General features: G+C 37.6%; 1 pseudogene; it reads right to left on the reverse strand.

The window, feature by feature from the left end:
* LOC138166788 (rho GTPase-activating protein 24 pseudogene) overlaps nt 1-5,392 on the reverse strand; it is a 14,338-nt pseudogene extending 8,946 nt beyond the window's left edge.
* Between the last annotated feature and the right edge of the window lie 321 nt (nt 5,393-5,713).

The following is a 5,713-nucleotide window of genomic DNA, read 5'->3' on the forward strand; positions in this document are numbered from 1 at the left end:
TATATATATATATATATATATATATATATATATATATATATATATATTCCCTTCAACTATTTTCATACAGAGAAAAGCTTCATCAGTTACAGTTATGGTTTTTCCATGTAGGAATATTAAGAGTTCAATTTTGATAAGTTTCTTATGATTTCTTTTCCCTGTTTACCTTCTCATACTTCTCTTACTTCTTGTGTATGAATGTCAAATTTTCTATTCAACTCTGGTTTTTTTCAGCAAGAATGCTTGAAAGTCCTCTATTCCACTGAATGACCATATTTTCCCCTGAAACATGATACTCAGTTTTGCTGGGTAGGTGATTCTTGGTTTTAATCCCAGTTCCTCTGCCCCCTGGAATATGATATTCCAAACCCTTTGATCCCTCAGTGTAGAAGCTTCCAGATCCTGAGTTAATCCTGATTGTGTTTTCACAATATTCAAATTGTTTCTTCCTGGCTGCTTGTAATATTCTCTCCTTAATCTGGGAATTTTGGAACCTAGCTATAATATTCCTAGGAGTTTTCTTTTTGGGATGTTTTTCAGGAGGTCATCAGTGGATTCTTTCAACCTCTATTTTGCCCTCTGGTTCTAAAACATCAGGAGAGTTTTCCTTGAGAATTTCTTGAATGATGATCTCTGGGATTTTTTTGATCATGACTTTCATGTAGTCCAATAATTTTAAAATTTTCTCTCCTAGATCTATTTTCTAGGTCAGTGGTTTTTTCCAATGAGATATTTCACATTGCCTTCTATTCTTTCATTTGTTTGGATCTCTTTAACAACATCTTGATTTCTCATAAAGTCATTAGCTTCCATTTGCTCCAATCTAATTCTAAAGGAATGATTCTCCTCATTGAGCTTTTGAGATTCTTTTTCCATCTGGCAAATTAGGCTTTTTAAGGAATTCTTCTCCTCATTGTCTTTTTGAGCCTCTTTTGCCATTTGAGTTAGTCTGTTTTTAAGGTGTTATTTTCCTCAGTCAGGGTGTTGACTTTCATTTCATAATTTTCTTGCATGGTTCTCATTTCTCTTCCAAATTTTTCCTTCACTTCTCTTATCTGCTTCTTAAGATCTTCTATGGCCTGTAACCAGCTCATATTTTTCTTTGAAGCTTTTGGTTCTGAATTCACTGTCTTCCTCCTGTTCCATGCTTTAATCCTTTTTGTCCCCAAAATAGGAGTCTAATGTTGGATTCTTCTGTTTGCTTTGCTTCCTTTGCCTGGTCATGTTACCACTCAATTTCTTGACTTTTGGGCTTTTTGCCACAGTAGGACTGTGCTACCAGACAGGGGAGCTTCATACCAAATGCTGGGGTTTACTCAGCTGCTGGAGGTATTAGTTAGGTGCCCTCTCTGAAGCCTCCACACCCTCTGACAAGCTGGACACACACTGCAGGACCTCCACCCTAGACCTCAATCCATATCTCAGCAGTTTAAAGCAAGAGCAATTACCCCTCAGACTGGTTACTTGGTCCCCTACAGTCTGCAGTCCAGGAGCTAAAGGTGCCATGTGGCAGTGGCTGTGCCACAGCTCTCAGCGTCTTCTAGCCCTGGAGGCAAAAGCTGATGCACTCCCGACTACTGGGTCCCAAAGTCCACACTGCACTGACCTCTCACTTTGTCCTTAGCATCTATCTGTTGATAATTCTGGACCACCACAGCTGCTGGTGATGTGGAGTCCCTCCAGCTGGTGGCTGGTCAGGCCCACCTTGGGGCTAATATCTTGGCATGGAGCTGGGCTAGGCTCCCAGAGCACTGAGCTGGCTGATTCCTGCCAGCCTGCTGGGCTGTGCTCAGCAGGAGGTTAGCTTCTCTGTGTCATTTTGTGGGTTCTGTAGCTCCAAAGTTTTTTCAGAGTCCCCTTTCCATGGATTGGAGGTGGTGAGAGCCAGAGCAGCATGGAGGTCCTGTTTCTACTCTGCCATCTTGACTCTGCCCCCCCCCCCAATGTATTTTTTAAAAATTCAGCACCTATAATACAATATCTCTCTGAAGAGAGGTGGAAAGCATGTCTAATGATGTATCACCCTCACTCTTTAATTGTTATTGATCAATGCACTAACCATAGTTCTGAAGTCTTTAAATGTTTTCTTCATGTAAATAATTCTCTTGGTCCTGTTTATTTCATTCTGTACAAGTTCATATAAGTTTTAACAAATTTCTTTGAATTCTTCATATTCATCAATTTTTTTGCAGTGTAATACTGGTCACTTATAGTTTGTACATAATAATTTGGTCAACCACAATTGTTAGCCAACCATTTTCCTTCAAGTTCTTTGCTACTTCAAAAAAAAATTATCCTAAGGATATTTTTCTTACATATGAAATGTCTGTAGTTGTATCACTGTGTCAAAATGTACAAATGAATGAAGGAAAATATAGTTATTGAACACTTACTACAACAGTATCTGTACTTAAGGAGCTTATATTCTAACATGGGAAGACAAAACATGAAGTGAAAATGGTATTCAAATGCAAGAGGAGAGAACACGCTGCTACTGTTATGGCATAGTTTGAAAAGTTTGGGATTGATATTATGGTAAGGTTTCAGGAAAGAGAAGTTGACAGCTTATCTATCAGATCCCAGGGTCCCAGTGACTCAGTATGAGTTGTGTTTGAATGATAAAGTAAATAACCATAGTATAGGTGGAATTGTTTGGAAATAGCCAGATTAATTAATGACTTTTTAAAGAGTGTAATTACAAATTGTTTTTCAGGATTGTTGGACCAATTTCACCAATATTTTATAGTATGCCTATCTATCATGTCTTTTTGCCACCTTTGCCAACCTGATGGGCTAAGAATTTGTAATTGAAGACATGGACTATTTAACAAAAATAAAAACTAATAGTCTAATCTCACTTATTTTTTTTGGACAGGGTCACTATATTGTTTAATGGCTTGCTTATATCTAAGCTTATCTGACAATCCCTCAATCTCTTGCCTTAGAGTTATCCCACCCATAAAACTAAGACCATATAAAAAGAAATGAATCCTGACCTAGGATTGGCAATGAAGTAAGGTGCTAGTAACTGGCAAGAACATATGAATAATGGAGTCATGAAAGAAGAATGACAGCTTGCTTTGCCCTTGACTTTATTCCTCTGTTCTACTATGAAGAACAGAAAGTGATGATCAATCAGAGCCCAATTTAGCATAGCTTGTGAGTCAGCAGCAAGGAGAAGTACTAAAAGTATAACATTGGAGGTTGCTATTAGTAATGGATACATACCTGGCTCTATTCCTGTATCCTTGCTCTAAAAATGGGGGATGTTGAGGAGATGGGGAGATACATAACAGCTAGATTTAGAAAGGCCAGGAAATGGCATGATGGTATGGTTCTGGGCAGGTTCAGGCAATAGGTCACCTATGTAGCCAGGGACCCAGAGATGGAAAATGAATTTTAGTCAGAAAAGGAGTTTGACCGAAGTACAGGCTACATAATTGAAGACCTTTAGGAAGTATCATGGTGACCTAATTCTTAGTAAGATAAAATGAATACATTTCATCTATAATATGTAATCTCCAAGGAGAAATACAAACAATGGCATTAATCCAATGCTACAGCATGGAAGCAAATGAGCACAAACACAAAGTACTTTTCATGGGATACCCATGTGCACCAAGAAAAAAAAATATTTACCACCATGAAGAACCATTTGGTTCAGAGGTGAATAAAGCTGATGGGAAATGAATTGAACCAGAATAGAAACACCAATTTGATTAGCCTGCTCCATATTTGCAAGGAGCTATTTTACCTAGAAGTGAAATTTTCACTGCGCTGCAAAAGATGCAAACTGATACTCCTGGTGCAGCAAACTGTAGAGCTAGCCAAAGGCACATTATTCCTCCCATATCCTCTTTCCTCAGTTTACTGTTGCTCAAATTTCCCCTGTTGTGTCAAACTGGAAAGTTTAGTGCAGAGAAATCTAAGCAACATCCTTTTTGGATGTGCTCTGCCATAATAGCAGACAAACATCTAATGGGATTTCCTCACCTCTTATAAAATGAAATCTTAGAACATTTCAAAAGAAATCGAAGCAAATTCCTTTAGAAATAATTGTTTAATCTAAGGCCACTTCTTTTCTTTCAGAACAGTGAGTAATGATAATCCAATCTTCTTGAGGAGTGAGGGAGGATTCATATCTATGCCCTTGGATAAAGATGATTGTGTTTTAAAAAGGCAAGAATTTGAGCAGGAAAATTTCACTGTCATTTTCATGACATATTGTGGGGTCAAAACTTAATTTTGAAAATTCAATTCATTTCTGTACTTTAATTTTATTTTTCAAATAAGTATACACACATCTATCATCCACCTATGAGAGAGACACACACAGAGGCAGGGAGAGATAGGGGGAGAAATAGGGGGAGAGAGAGAGAGAGAGACAGAGACAGAGAGAGAAAGAGAAAGAGAGAGACAGAGAGACAGAGATAGAGACAGAGAGTCTCTTTTATCTGTAGTATGCCTCTCTTCTAGCCCAAAGTTCTCATTTGGACCAGTCAGGGAATGAACTGATTGTTCTCCCTTTTTCTGAATGGTATTGTTCTGAAGAGCTATGGAGAGAAATAGGGACAAAACCATAGTCCAGTGTTTGTAGCCGTTGGAGGGAGCTATTAAGGGGGATACTGGAGTCAATTTTGACCTTCTGGGGAGAGGTAATTGTTAAATTTTCAGGTATTTGCAGTTGAATTTGCATTTATATCTTGGAAATAACAAATTATTTTTATTTATTAATTATTATTGATATTTATAATCATTATTAACAATTAATATTTATTAATTACTAATTAGAGTTTGATTTATTGTTTTGTTGATCATAAAGTTTTAGATGATGGAGAAAATGTTAATAATGCATATTAAATTTTAAAGTATATATATTTTTAAAAGAACTGGTAAAGCATTTACCAGCACATCCCTGGAGATACCCCTAAGTCCTTGGTTGGTAACTAGTAAGTTACCCCAATTCCCTTCAAGGCACCCAGCTGAGGAGCTACATTTTTCAAGAGTCTTGCCTGACTCCTTCATTTATCAGTGTTCCTCTGTGCTCCTTGAAATCATTTTGCATTTTTTATATGTTATATTTCTCTTGTATGTATGTATGTATGTATGTATATTTGCTCTTGTTTCCTCCAATCTAATCCAATCACATTTATTAAGTACCTACTACATGTCAGGTACTGTGCTAAGTCCTGGGAATACAATTAATAAAAGAAAGAGAGTTAAATCTAATGGATAGAGTATACAATATATAATTGGAGGGAGAAAAGTAGAGAGCACAGAGTAGGAAGGAGAAAGCAAGTGGTACCTATTTCAGGAGCATCTTGTTCTGTGTAGTTTAAACCAGGAAAAGCAGCAGATGTAAAGTGGAACCATCTGAAAGTCCAGTATCTGTAAGGGAAGGCATTGGGAAGGGTTTGGTACTTCCCCCTCCAGCTCTCCAATCAGAGGAGAGAAGAGACTGAGGGAGGTGATGACAATAAAGACTTGAGCTAGCAGCATGGTGATGAGTTTAGAAGTGATGAACTTATCCTATTAGGGGCATTTTTTTTTCCGTGGAGTTGAAAGGAGGCAAAGCAGAAGATACAGAGAATGTAAATTCTTGAAGGCATGGATGGTTTCATTTTTGACTTTGTATCCTGTGGGCCTAACCTATTGCCTGGCACATTATCAGTGTCTGTTAAGTGCTTGTCACTGTTGAATTTAATTTAAGAGC

The sequence above is a fragment of the Petaurus breviceps genome, unplaced genomic scaffold, assembly GCF_028583685.1.
Source record: "Petaurus breviceps papuanus isolate PSGF00001 unplaced genomic scaffold, PetGlider_PUasm1.0 226, whole genome shotgun sequence".
NCBI lineage: Eukaryota > Metazoa > Chordata > Mammalia > Diprotodontia > Petauridae > Petaurus > Petaurus breviceps.